Consider the following 14,933-nt stretch of genomic DNA (forward strand, 5'->3'; position numbering starts at 1 on the left):
GGACTATCTTGCAAATGATTGCTTGCATGATGTTGATCACCTTATGGATTCATCTCATACTATGTCTTGTTTCGATGTGCCACCCATTTATGATGATGAGCATGTCGAGTTGCCTAGTTGTGATGCTATACTCCATAGGATATCATGTGAAAATTCTATCGGTCACATTATTTTTGACAATCCTTTAAACTTGTCATATGCTATGAGTGAGATCTCCCATATTGCATCTTTTCAATCTCAACATAGTAACTATGCATGCCCATTTAAAATAAATCCCATTTGCACTTATGGCATAGATGACGAGATGATGGTCATTGGGTTTTGTTTTTCATGTGATGATATTGCCATGCTTCCTTTACATGATTTGCGTAATTCATCTACTATACCATGCCATGACCACATAGAATCGAATATGCTTTGTTTTCGATGTTGTCAATATTCTCCATGTGACGTCTCCACTAATGCTCATGAGGAGACCCCATAGTTTCCTCATACATATTAGGAGATTTTGATGAATTCCATACTTTGCATGATTCCCATGATTGTGTGCACCATATGCATTCCATGAATAACAATGCTCTACATATTTCTTGTGATGCATTACACAATTTTAGTCTCCATTATGCCATACATAACAACAAACCTATCATGATGGATAACATGTTTCTATATCATGCATCTCATTTATTTGAGCATTGGATATTTTGTGTTAACCAACACATGCACGTATGCATCATAATGGATGATGTGTACATATACCATGCACACACAATTTTCCCTTTGCCTTTGTTTTGTGTAGGTACTTATGAACACTCGTCAATCTCACAATCCCATGAGTTGACGAAACGAGCTCTTGAGAGCAACGATGATTTGGGATCCCGTGGACTATCTTTACCACCGTTCTCTTCGCGCAATGAGTACGCGCATATCTTTTACTTGGCTCTCACATGGCTATGGGCTACTTACCATTTGTCACCTTATGCTCATTTTACCGTGTTCACTTTGCATGTTATGCTTGCTTCTACGCCTTTGCCATGCAATTGGGACCCTTTCTTACACTTACCCATGATTCAGCATTATACTACTCCTATGTGTATTTGCATGCTTGGTGGAGATACTTGTTACTATTTCCATGTTATATACATGCTCTATGCTATTGTTGATTCTTGTGTTGGGAGAGTCATGATGTTCCATTGCTATTTACATAGGACTTCTTGCCAATACAATGAACTTACTTTGCTCATATCTTGTTTCTATGCTTGTGATATGTCATGTGCATTATGTATGCCCACTATTTGCACACACGATATGATTGCCATGATTACCTCTAGTACGTTGCATCTTTGCACTACTAGCTTGCACCACTTGATCGCTATGATTGCTTGCTTTGTCGCATCACCCATGTTCCATTCTTACTTGCTTTCTTGGGTTGATGACATATATGTTCATGTCTCTCACATGATATATCTTGTTCATTGTCGCTTGCCTCTAATAGTTGCATCTATGCTTATTGATCTTGGAGACTTGGACACTTTACTTGTCATGCATGCTTGTTTGATTGAGCCTATTGTCTTTGGTTATAGTCGCATCATATGCTTTCATACCATGCCACATCTTGTACCTTCTTATGATCAGAATGATGAAAACACTTGTTGGGTATTTCACCAATCGAATGCTAGGTTTTGCCTTTCCGCTAACCTCATTTGTTTTTCCGAGTGTTTGTCATGTTCTTTCGTTTTGGAGGATCCTCAAGGTGGTACCATCACGAGACATATTGGTTATGTGAAGGCGTACATGATGTGCAACTCCAATATCTTCGGGAACATTCATAAGGTGAACCCCTTCCTTTTGAGCTGTCCTCAAATACGCATATTGGATGGGTCATTCTTTCATTGTTGTTTCCTTCTTCTTGTCGACATGATACATCTATTGGATGGAGGACCGACATTGGAAATTTTCTCTATGGACCTTCCAATTGAGGAGCGCTCGAACTTAGTGGATGCATCACCAACCTACCACTCTTGCCACAACATCAAGCAATGGTATGCCATGGAACTTTTGCCATATTACGCCAACACCTACATATTTGTTGATGCACATGCTAGATGGAAACATCCCTTCCATGACAAATTGCATCTTATGCATGGATTGACTCACATTATGATTGCCTTACTGCATCTTGTATTTCTTGTCATCCATGATATATGAGCTTGTGCACTTTCTTAGAAAATTTGGTGTGACCTTCCTTGATGGCATATTCATCCATCACAATCACATTGCCCATCATCAATTGCATGATCACATAGTCACATTGAACACCAATTACCATGTTCATGCTTTTGATACACCGTCCCATTATGACATCATTTTGCACAATGGTTGCATTGATCATATTCACAACACATTTGTGTGCACCATGAATTCTTTTTCTCCCATGAAGTCTTTGCATATCATTCTATATCATCTTCTTAAGCTTCATGCGCTTTGTCACGAACAATCTTGCCGAACGGACTCATGCTTACTTGATGGACACCTTATGTGCGCTAACCATTGTATTTATGAGTGTCGTTTGTGTTTGCTTTGTTTGCATGTATACCACCCCGGAGACATCTTGGAGCACTTGGATTGCGCCGTGACTTCTACTTCGTCCAATTAAAAGTCCGTCCATGACAACCGTTTCCATGCTGATGAGGATCATGATCCGAGGTCGGATCTTTCCCAAGGGGGGAGATGACGCGGAGCATCCTATGATCATCCCCCATGTACACTATGTCTGCTCTCCAAGCCCCAAGAGGACATACGATGAGACCTCGACCATACTCCATTGGACACAAGGTGAACTCGCTCCTCTCCGAACCGCCACTTTCCTCATGTGAGACATGGCTACTACCTCAAACATATGTGCTATGCATGGCCAGGAACCAAGAGGAAGACCATGGACAAGACGACGAGTACACCAAGCGCAAGGAGCAAGAGAAGGAGTTGCAAGGAAGCTACAGCTCTCAAACATCCGACGGCCACCGGACGACCGGACACTACCGGACGTTCGACGCCTGGAGTCTCCACTAGCCCGATGGACCAGCCGATGAAAGCTACAGCGGCTGGACGACCGACCAAGGCCGGACATCCAACGACCATGAGCCACCGAACGACCAACATCGTCCAGAAATCCGGCGCCACCTCACCCGAGCCAAATCGTCGAAAGTCCAGCCTCCTCCGGACGACTGGACGACCGACGCCTGTCTGCGCACCGTGTATCGGGCCCGAGGCCCATGTACCCCTTCGCCCCTCACTTCCCCTTCGTGGCCCTATACTATATATACTCCTCCACCTCCTCCATTTTAGGTTTAGCATTGTGATAGCTCATTTGAGAGATAGAGCTTTGCTCATCCATCCCGATCTACTCCACCGAGAGAGACTGCGGCCTCTACGGAGAAGACCCATCTTCGATTCAAGACCCCTCACGGGAAGATCCATCTACGATATCATCAAGACCTCCTCATGGAGATGAAATTTACCTTATATCTTTCCCTTTGTTGTTCATGTACCTTGTAGATCTTATGTCACTACAAAAAAAGACACATCCGTGACATTTTGGGCCGAACAAAAAAAATTCTATCATGCTTATGACACTTCTATGATGTTAATTGTGACAAAACCAGGTATCATCATAGATGTGGTGGGCTACTACTTCTATGACAAAAAATCATGAAAGAAAATGGGTTTTTCGTCCTGGGCGGGCTGGAGACGCAGTTGCATGACATTCTTTGGGCCATCCATGATAGAAAAAACCATGGTAGAAGCGAGGGCGATGAAAATATCGGGGAGTTCCCGGTTACGGTAATTGGTCGGGGATCGAGCGATGCGTGTTTCTCTCGTACACGTACGTGCATGGGTGCGAGGCATTGGGCTCTAACTAAACCCAAGCGAGGCATTCGCCTACTGAACTCGAGCAATTGCACTGCAGGCTACGCGTTACTGAACCCGAGCGATTGATCGATCTAGCTGTTAACTGAAACCGATCGAGCGATTCCTTCGCTACTGCTACTAACTGAAGCCGATCGAACTTGCTGCCTCTTGATGAACAGTGAGTGTTGTTGGGGGCGGGATGAACAATTCCCGGTGGGGGTTGGATGAACAGGACCCCGTGGTAGTAGAGGCCGTTGCTGCTGGATGAACAAGACCCCGATCGAGCCAGTTGGGGGTGGATGAACAGGACCCCGTGGAAGGCTGGATGAGCAGGACCCCGTGGAGGGCTGGTTGAATAGTAGCTGGTGGAGGGCTGGATGAATAGTAGGCCATGGAGGGGTGGTTGAACAGAACCTCGTGGAGAGGGCTGGTTGAACAGTAGTCGGTGGAGGAGCGGTGGAGGCTGGATGAACATGAGCCCGTGGATGAATAGCCGTAGGTGGAGGCTGGAGGAGGTTGGCGGTGAATGAACAGTAGGCCATGGAAGCTGGAGGAGGTCGACAGTGGAGATGAACAGTAGCCCGTGGTGTCCCGTTTTGCGGTATTCCACACCCCTCCCGATGAACAGGACCCCCGTCCCGACCGTAGTGCTCCAACACAAGTCCGTTTCCTCCGTTTTGCGGTACGCCACACCCGTCCTGATCAACAGGACCCCGTTTCGACCGTAGGCACGGGAACACAAGTTTGTTTCCTCTATTTTGCGGTATGCCAGACCCCTCCCTATGAACAGGATCCCGTTTCGAACGTGGCCGGTCGAACAAAAGGCCATTCCCTCCGTTCTGCGGTACGCCAGGCCTCATTTCGATCGGCTGTTCCGTCCAAGCCGGTTGGCTCCCGATGAACACGACGCATTCCGTTGTCTCCCGATGAACACGACAACGTAGTTTCTCCGTTCCAACCCAGCCATGTATACGAGCCTTGGCCGTACATATGGGCGAGTAGGCATTCGAGACCCCGCCCGAATGTATGTACATGGCCGTATTTACTTTCTTGCACCCTGGTTGTACATACGTGTACATGTACGTCCGCACCTCTACTACGACACGTGCCCTTCCTTACTCGGCCACGGTTCATCGCTGCGGCCTGCACACAGACCGATCATATGTATGTACACGTTCGCGACCAGAATGACAACGCTACGTACGCTTCGACCAGGTGGGTCCCGAGTGTCAGGGAGGATAAGGAAGTAGTTCCTTGCATGCGAAGATGTAGCTTGTGGGTCCCAGCAGTCAAGGGGGAACATTTTTTCGCGAAATATAGTGGCCGTCCGGTGGGTCCCTACTGTCAAGTGGAGGAATCATTATTTTGCACGTAATAAGGAGGCACTTCCTTGCTGCGGCCGTGGACCCAGCTGTCATCCTATCCACGTATAGTACTCTTCCAATGGAAGTCGTTCCTTGACCACATTGACCACGCCGTGCCAAGAGCACCAAGGCGGTGGACGACGAGGAGGCCTAGGAAGGGGATGACGTGGAGCCGGGGAAGATGCGGTAGTGGATGCCCACGAGGAGAGGAGTACGAGGGTTCACTGGTTCGGCTACGGTGTGAGGCTACCGTCACCGCAGAATAACATGGGGTGTGGGTGAGTAGAGGGATGGCCTGGCCAGCAGTGGGAGTAGTAGGAGCGGTGAGGCCTCCGCAACAGCACATTCGGCCACAGGAGGCAGGAGCAGGCGGTACGACCGGCGCTGGTTTGGGGGTTGGAGCAAGAAGACCAGATGTTGAAGAACTACGGCCATTGGATCTAGAATCGTTCATATTGACTAAGTTGACAAAGCCCTCTGTCCCTATCAACTTAGTAGGCCCACAAGCCAGCCTCCCACTATGGTGGGTCCCAGCTAGCAGGGGGAGTATTAATTTTTGTGTGTGTTGACCACGCTGCGCCGAGCGCATCCAAGGTGGTGGACGAGGGCGAGGCCCCGAACAACAATGAGCCAGGGATGGGAAGACGCGGGAGTGAAGTCGCAGACGGAGAGGTGTACGAGGGTTAACTGGTTCTAGTGCGGCGTGGTTTGGCAGTCGGTGGGGAAGAACAGGAGGTGAGGAGGGGTGGAGGGATGGCCTGGTCGGTGGTGGGGCAGCGTTCATAGTGAAGCTTGCTAAGCAGAGCTACTAGAAGTAGGAGGCGGGAGCAGGTGGTCCCGGCGGTGCTGCAGGAAGAAGATGAGAGATTGAAGATGGATGTCAGTCGTTGGATATAAATCCAATGGCTAATGATGTCAGAATCATTTGTTGACTAAGTTGACAAAGACTTGCGTTGGCTTCGACATATTGGCCCACATTTCAGCCCCAAAAAATGTGGCACATATTCAACCCATTTTTTTTTCAAAATTTACAGTCCATTTGATCTTTTTTAGAATTACAGTCCATTTGCTGGCCTGGGTGAACAAATAATGTAGTGTCCATGCGGCCCATTTTTTTAAACTACAGCCCATTTTCACTTTCTCGAAATACACGAATTTGCTGGGCAGGCTGAACAAATAATGTAGCGTCCATGCGACCCATTTATTTTTTTCCTAAAAAATACAGGCCATTTGCACTTTCTAGAAATACACGATTTTGCTGGGCTGGTTCTAATTATAATGGTGCGTTGGGCACACCAATGTTATCAAAAAATAAATAGGGGCTAAGCATATTGTTATAAATATATTTAAATAATAAGTGATTTATTATTACATTGGTCCTTAAATCTTACCAAGTTTTTGTACACAATCACCAGGATTTTCGTTGCCTTAATGTAAAAAATCCAGAGTTTTATTGCTAGAAAATTATTTTTATAAGTTAATAAGATATGGGATATTGTTTTCTTATATATGTAAGTATGTGTTAAATATATGATGACAATAAAAATAATATATAATAACATATAAATAATTTAAATATATATATAATATAGTTGGAAGGGAAACATAAGTTGGACCTGGCGTTCCTATTCTTATATAGAAAAATATAATAGACCTCTGCATTTTATTTAAAAAAATACATAAGTTGGGCTACCGATGTTTCAGGAAAAATAAAACCTCGGATGTCCATAGGCCGGTCGATACATGATGGACTTCAAGAAAATACAAACCGGCATGTCGTGGGCTACGCATGTTAAAAAAGGAAGCCTAGACGGGACAACCCACGACCCAGCTGATACTTGCTGGCCCACTGATAATAAATGATACCTGCCAGCTCCCCGACTTCGTTGTAAATTTATCTCTTTTAGTAACTACGTTGAAGCACCTCAAAAAATGTAACTATTTTGACAAACCCGTGGGCCCCAACGTCAGTATAGCATTAGGAGGAAGTATTTTTTCAATGAGGCACTTGCTTGCGTACGGCCATAGACCTGGTGGGTCCCGACTATCCGCCTCTCCACATAAGGTCGTCTCCAGATTCCTCTCGTTTGTTCAGCATGTTCACAACGGCAGACAATGGCACCGCGACGAGCGCACAAAGGCATGAGAAAGAACCAACGGAGGCAGTGCCTTATTTCTACCGAAACTACTAAACTAGTCTGGTGACCAAGTGACACTACCCGACCGCTGTTCCGCCCGGGTTCGACTCCACCTGATGCAGGGAAAACATCTCCAATTTTTTTTGCCTCTGCCATTATTGACATGTGGGTCCCCATTATCATCTACGCACACCATGTCCAACACTTGCCAAAACTTTGTCCCTTGTTTTCTCTGTTTTTTGCCCACTCGACATTGTGTGGGTATTTTGAAAATAGCATATCTTTTTGACTATGCATCATATGAAGATGTGCTATGCATGAATGTTGATCAGCATGCTGTTAACTAGCTGGTAGTTCCATTTTCGACCATGAATAAAACTTCCAACATGATGTTATCCCTGTTTGAAAAGGGCGTGTTAATATAAATGCTCTGCCTCTAAAACTTGCAGCTTCTTATCTGAAACTAAAACTTGCAGTTTCTTCTCTGAGAATCACATCGTCTGCACTTTTGTACTTCAATGAAACTACATTTTAAGTGCTAAAAATAGATCTCTAGAATTCATAAAATACTTCATATGCTCAATACTACAAATCTGAAATTCAAATGACATTCATATTTGAAAGTACTCTCAAAATACACAACAGAAAACACAATTCACAACCTACAAATACTGACAACCCTAAGCTCCTCCTGACAATTCACAACCTGCCCGACTATTGGGCTGGGGGGAAGTCCCCTCCTATTCCTCGGCGGCAGATAGCTGCCCCATGAGACGATGTGAACAATGAGGAAGAGGATGGCAGGGAAGCGTCATTGGGCCAACTGCTTTTCTCCTCTTGCAGTAAGGTTTGGTCGACGAAGACTCCACCAGCTCGCTCTGGCATGGCACCCTCAGAAACGGCACCCTGTAGATGCTCGATCCTTCAATCTCTGGTGGATGCTCCATCCGTGCTACCTCATGATCGGATTCGATGAATCTGTTTGCTCCATGGCCCAGAGGAGCAGCTCTATGTACTCCGGTGCAACTCCCTTTGGGAGTATCGCCACCTTTTCGCTCTATTGTAGACTTTGGCCATGGATGTTGCCATCGCTGCTAGTTGGTCCTTGTTGTCAAACCAAGACTGTATCTCCAACATCCTAGCTAGCTTCACAAGGTCGTCGTCTACGATCCTCACATATCGGTTCTACTCCTTCATCGATCTACTTCTCCACAGCACCTTCACTCGTCGGCACTGGTTTTTGAATGGAAGAGGAGAGGAGCGGCGCTGATTTTGGATTGAATAGGAGAGGAGGGAAGTGGTTTTGAAATGGAAGAGGAGATGAGTGGCGCTAGATTTAGATTGGAACAGGAGAGAAGCGGTGGTGGTTTAAGAGGAGAGGAGCGGCGCTGGGCTTGGAAGTATTTTTTTGTTTTGTGTATTTTGGGTCAAAGTTTGAACACGTACTGTATTTGACAAGCAAAATGTGAATGCATGTCACCAAAAATTGTATCGTTTGGTTCATATCTGAATGTACTTTCAAATTATATTATTTTTTCAATGTATAACATATATTTTATTTCTGAAAATCATGGTCAATTATGACCCAGAATAAAAGGGAGACTGATTAATGTGGGGTCGCTTTCTTAATTGAAGGGTAAATTGATTTTGATTTTGATCCAGTCACAGCGCGCCGGCCCTCTCGTCCAATCCTAAATTGTTGTCGCACGCTCCTCTCCCTCTTCTCCATTGCAAAACCACCTCCTCTCATCTCCATCATATCCATTACAAAACCACTGTCTCGCCTCTCCCTCTTCTCCATTGCAAAACCACCCCCTCTCCTCTCCACCTTCTCCGTTGCAAAACCATCGTCTCGCCTCTCCCTCTTCTCTATTGCAAGACCATCGTCTCTCCTCCCATCTTCCAAAGCTAGCACCAGACCTCTCAGAAGGACATCTATGGAGAGGATGCAACAGCGAACCGGGCAGGTCGCCGGCAGCGACCAGGAAAAGTTAGCCAGGTTGAAGGAGATCCTTACTTGGTTTGACAATGAGTGGGAGATTTTCAAGGATGGTGAGGGCCATGTGGCAATGTATGCGAAAGAGCGAGATGGCGGTGATGTACTCCTTGGCAGCAGTCACGCCGCAGTCCTTCGAGTTCATCGAGTATCTCCTCTGGGCGATGGAGCAGACTGATTCGCCTGAGGTGAAAGTCAGGCGGAGTTTGTGGGCGTACATGTCAAAGATCGAGCATCGAAAGGATAACGAATCGATTGAGTACAGTGTGTCGTTCATGAGGGTACAGAGCCAGCCGGAGCCACAAGAATATTCGTTCTCCCACCGCAAGAGGAGGCCGGATGGCGCGACGTTGCTTCCCCGTCGTTCTCCTCGGTTAGCTTGATGCTCGCCTCGTTTCAACGGTGGCGGTAGGGTTTAAGGTAAGCTTTGCACTAACCTAATCTTCCATCCGCTCAAGCTTACAATTAGTGTGACGGCTAATGAAAATCATGCTTACAATTAGTCTCCGAGTACTACGCCAATCACCCTAAAATAGCTCTGGACCTTTGGGTCAAAGTTGTGACACTGTGTACAAATAAAGAAAAATAGATTGGTCCTTCTTTCAGAAAAGAGTACTCCCTAGAAAACTGCCAATATAAGCTACTAGTATTTGGTTAGAGGATTTTCTGTCGAGAAAGATCCGTCCACAGAGAGAGCCACACATCCCATTGGTGGTGGTGGATGTCAATGCGTGCATGGAGCATGGTTGGTGTCGGTAATTTTTGCTTGGCACACCTCGCGCTCTGCATATATGTCGGTTCCATCCATACATTTGTGCAGTTCCACCAAAATCCAGCTGAATAACCCTGTTTGCAAAAATAATGAAAAAGCATGATTACATTATAGTGGCACTAGTTGATGAAACATACACTAATAAATAGAATAAAGTATTGCGATAGTATCATAGTATGCCATGCTGCGAGGGCAAGATGGGCCCTGCGACGCCGCATACAGTAGGCCTCATACTGGAAATCGACCCAATTCTCCCCGATACACCTTCTGCCAGTGATGAACATCAGTGTACATCGGTAGTACAAGGAGGGGCCTTGAGACATTCCAATCTCTATTGTTGTGGAGATCAACTAAAATTAAGCACCCTAGTTTGTAGAAACGTTTACATTAACAATAGGACTAGTTGATGAAACATATACTAACAAAGAGAAGCACTTTCTTTACCTACATTGGAAATGAAATGATAGAGAGGACACTCGCTCTATTTTAACTATATTATTACTTCATTTTATCAGTGGCACTAGGGTCGAGCAGGTGGCAAGCGAGGTGTACTGTGCGTCGCAAGGATGGAGGCCGGGGGTGCTTAGACTGGGATGCTGAAGCTGGCTCTTTCAGTCCCTATCTTCCCCCTGATGTTTCTGTGGTAGCATTTGGGTTGTAATCCAAACTTGGTCGAGCTGGTGCTGCATCCCCCTACCCGCCTAGCTTATGTGGCAAACTTGTCTCCTGCTAGTACTCAGTCCGTTCTAGTCGTAGTTGCATAACTGCCCGTTTACACTGAGATGTTGTCGGATAATGGTTCTCTATAGTTGAGTTTCTTTAACGAAATCGGAGGAAACCCCCTCTTTTGATATATAAAAAAAATCAGTGGCACTAGCGATGCCGAAACATTGCCTCAAATTAATAGTGCCACTAGATTAAGGTGCAAAATAATAACATTACTGCATTATCATGGCATTGCCAAAACAGTAGCACAAGAGCAGACTCAACATGCAGGATCTTTGGCAAACGATCGGACCAAAAAAGAACATACCTCGTGATGGGAACCATATCTGCAGTCAACGCCATAGTAGAAGGGACGACACCAGTCACCAACATGTATGATTCAATTCATGGGACCTTTTTGTGTAGTTCACCTAAAATGAAGCAATGTCCCATGAGCTAGCAGCTTCTTCATTTTATTAAGAAAAGGGCTCCAACCCCCGGTTCCATTTCCATTAGAAAACGAAACCCGCAAAGCTTCTTCTTCATTAGTTGCATTAAAATTGAGAAACATCAAGGTTGGTTGTGAAGCTCATGGAATGTTCAACTATAATTTGGATATCATTTGTGCAGTTCAACTAAGATCAAGCGTGAAATGTATATCTCTGTTTGCACAAAAAAGGTGGAAAGGAGGGTGACTAACAAGTGATGAAACATACATCAAATGAAAAGAAGCATGTTCCTTATCTGAATGGAAATCCTACAAGGACAGTAGCAATTTCTAAAGCAGCAGCATTGCTAGATATGAGTGTGGGAATTAGGATTAACTATGACAACCATTAAATATGACATTACTTTAATGGTGCCATTGCTTCATTTTACCAGCAACATTACATTAACAGCTGCTACAGAGTTGGTATTCAGGCACGCGCGAGTAGGTGGACCAGGATAGTTGCATTTCTAACGAAAATAAGCAACTTATCTTTATGGGAAATTTAGCAGTACATGAAAAACAGTGCCATTGATTCAAATTACTGGAGGCATTACATTGAAAACAAGATTGGTTTAACGTGTCCTTACTTTTAACAGTGAGATTGCTACATTTTACCAGTGGCATTACATAAGAGGGGCTTGGGGCAACAAATATCAGAACAAGATATCTGGGTTGGTCCCATTTTTGTTCGGTATAGCCACCTTATACTGTGTGAGGCTAGCAAATCTAGTGCCTGACATACTCTGTTGACTTGTCCCCCAGTCCCCACTTTCTTTCCTTTTTCAACCAACGGATCGGGTTTATATTGAGTCTGTGTTGTGTTTCCCTTTATTTCCCTATTAGACCATGAGACCAGTTGGATAGCTTGTCTCTGCTACTTTTCACCCCCATTATTTCCTGTTTCAACCAAGTCCTAGATTCAGGTAACAAATCTTCCCCCACCCCACCCTATTTCTTCCTTCTTTGAACAAAGTAGTACTAGACTCGAGTGCATGAACTAGTTTTACCTCTTAACAGTACAAATTTAGGTGGCTTTCGAACAGCCGATCAATCCTATCTACGAGGGGGCCTGAGAAATAGTAAAAGATACAAATTGAGCGATGTCAGGAGCTGGGGAAGTAGAGCAAGGCCGGTATCAAAGGAAGTTATACCCGAGGGTTGCCGGGATGTCGCTAGGTGGGCGGCGGGAGGCCGGATCTGCCCACACTACGACAGCGAGGAAGAAGGGGTCGGAGCCCTCCCTAGCCGACGGTGTGTGGGAGAGAACGGCAAGGCATGCTGATCGGGACGCACCGGCAGTTGGTAAGAGCCATCGCCAAGGACGATCGCGTGAACGTTGCATCTTCTCACCTTCCTGGCGGAGAGGATCTGGCTGGATCTGTGACCAGCGGTGAGCAGAGAGAGAGTGTGTGGCCACAGCTGTCGTATTTAGATCTAGAGAGGTCGAGACAGTGTGAGGAGAGCAACACTAGCAAGCAAGCACGGAGGCTCCATCCTATATAGTGGAGTAGTTTTCTTTTATCTACCGGAGCCGGCTTGACCTCACAATGACTGTCGAGAAGTCTTCATGCACGTGCCCCAGAGGTGCAGTTGTCGTCATATTGATCTGAAGCACCGGATTAACATATAACATGAAAAAATGCCACATGACAAGAAACCATAACCTCACTGCCCCAAGGAGACAACATGAATCCCGACGGACAAACTAGATGAGGATCAAATCTCAAATTAAAGATAAACCCGTAGAAAAGGGGGCCATCGATAGATGTCCTAATTAACATAGCCGGCTTGACCTAGATGGCAGCCGAGTAGTCTTCGTGCATGTGCCCCCAGTGACCAGCGCCTTGGAGGAACTCAGTTGTCACTGTTTAACCCTCGCAATGATCCGAAGCACATGACACCTAATCTTGCGTGATGACAAGAAACCTATTTTAGATTTCTCATCAGAACTACAACCCTGTACAACACAGCCTACACGATATGTACACGATAGCCAATCCAGCCGTGTCTGCTGGAGTCTGGTCACATGCATGGACGAACTGATCTTCCGTGTCATGCAGGGATCCTCCAGGCACCAACGTTTGTACAACACTGCTCCAGTACTATCGCTCGTTTCTCTCTTCTATTAACTCACCCGACTTGTAGGGCCGGGGAGTGTGCCTATGGTCGGTTCTCAATTGCGGTCCCACATGTGTGTGCAAATGCAATATGATGTGTGTTCCATTCGGAGAGCGGCGTGCCAGAATGACCGACCGTCTAGGGTGCGACGCGAACGCGACGGGCATGTTGTATACTCTGTACATGTGTACCACTATTTTCTTGAGGCTTTGCTCCATGGCGCAATCCATGGATACAAAATTATACTATTTAAAAGTCAAGGGCGGGGCTTTTCCCGTGCCGTAGGTGGGGCAGTTCGTCCTAGTCGGTTCGATAGAGACGCGAGAAGATGAGGGAGTAGGCTACTGCAAACATAGGGCTGTGTGAATTGACATTGAGTTACTGCTGGATAGGTGGGGCCCCGTGATTTGATTTGCCATTATCATTTTAACTGTGGCGCTACAACCGGCGTGAGTCTCCCGATACCTAACAACCTCCATGGTATACAGATGCCTCTCCCAATGCTCCACCATGTAGAGCATGGTTAATAGTATAGCCAGCTGCTGGTGCTGCATGAGTATATAAACATGCCATGTCATCAAAAGTTAGTAGTATTATTTATCAGTCACACAATAGGGTTGGCTATAAGGTTTTTCTCACTTTCTCTCTACTTCTCTCCTTTGTCTAGGAGCATGTGTAGAGGCTGGCGCTTGCATGAGAGCCCACTCCTCCACTTTTTCCTTGCCTCTCTCCTCCACATATGTAAAAGTGCCATGTAAGCGGGCTTATAGCCCACTACTGTACTTGCTCGTACAGGTGCTAAGCCTACCACATAGGCATAAAGTCTGATGTGGCAAGTTAATTAAGAAGAGAGAGACTAGTTTTGTGACCCTAGGAAGAAACGGTGCTAAGCGTGTGTACCTAGGTGAAAAGACAATTTTGAGTCTATAGCTAATTAAATGAAGCAAGCTTAGCAACAAAAAACTAACCACCTATGCATTTGGGACTTGAGTTGCTAAGCCATTTAACGCCCTTAGCACCTCATCTAAGCACCATTTGATTGGAACAGGTCACTCCTTGGAAAATGCAATAAATACTACGAAGAAAGAGATAGAGAGAAGTAAAAAATACTCTTATAGACAACCTTATAGCTAGCCTTGTTGTATGAGTGACTAAGTGATGACTATGTATGACATGCCAACATCAGATAGCCTAACACACCGTGTGAAGTCTCCAAGGGCGCGACCACGCGAGCGAGGCGACAGTCGTGGTAGGCGCGACCATGATATGGGCTGCTGGCAGCCCTTGGATCTGAGATCAAACGGTCGCATGCTAAGTTGCTGAAAATTTGCAGAATAACCATCCAGGATAGGATATTCACCCATAGGTCTAGAATCACGCCATGCAACCATTCGATCTCAGATCCAAGGGCTCTCAGAAGCCCGTATCATGGGAGCATGGA

Source organism: Triticum urartu, chromosome 5A (genome assembly GCF_056163025.1).
Source record: "Triticum urartu cultivar PI428250 chromosome 5A, HENAU_Tu73, whole genome shotgun sequence".
Lineage (NCBI taxonomy): Eukaryota > Viridiplantae > Streptophyta > Magnoliopsida > Poales > Poaceae > Triticum > Triticum urartu.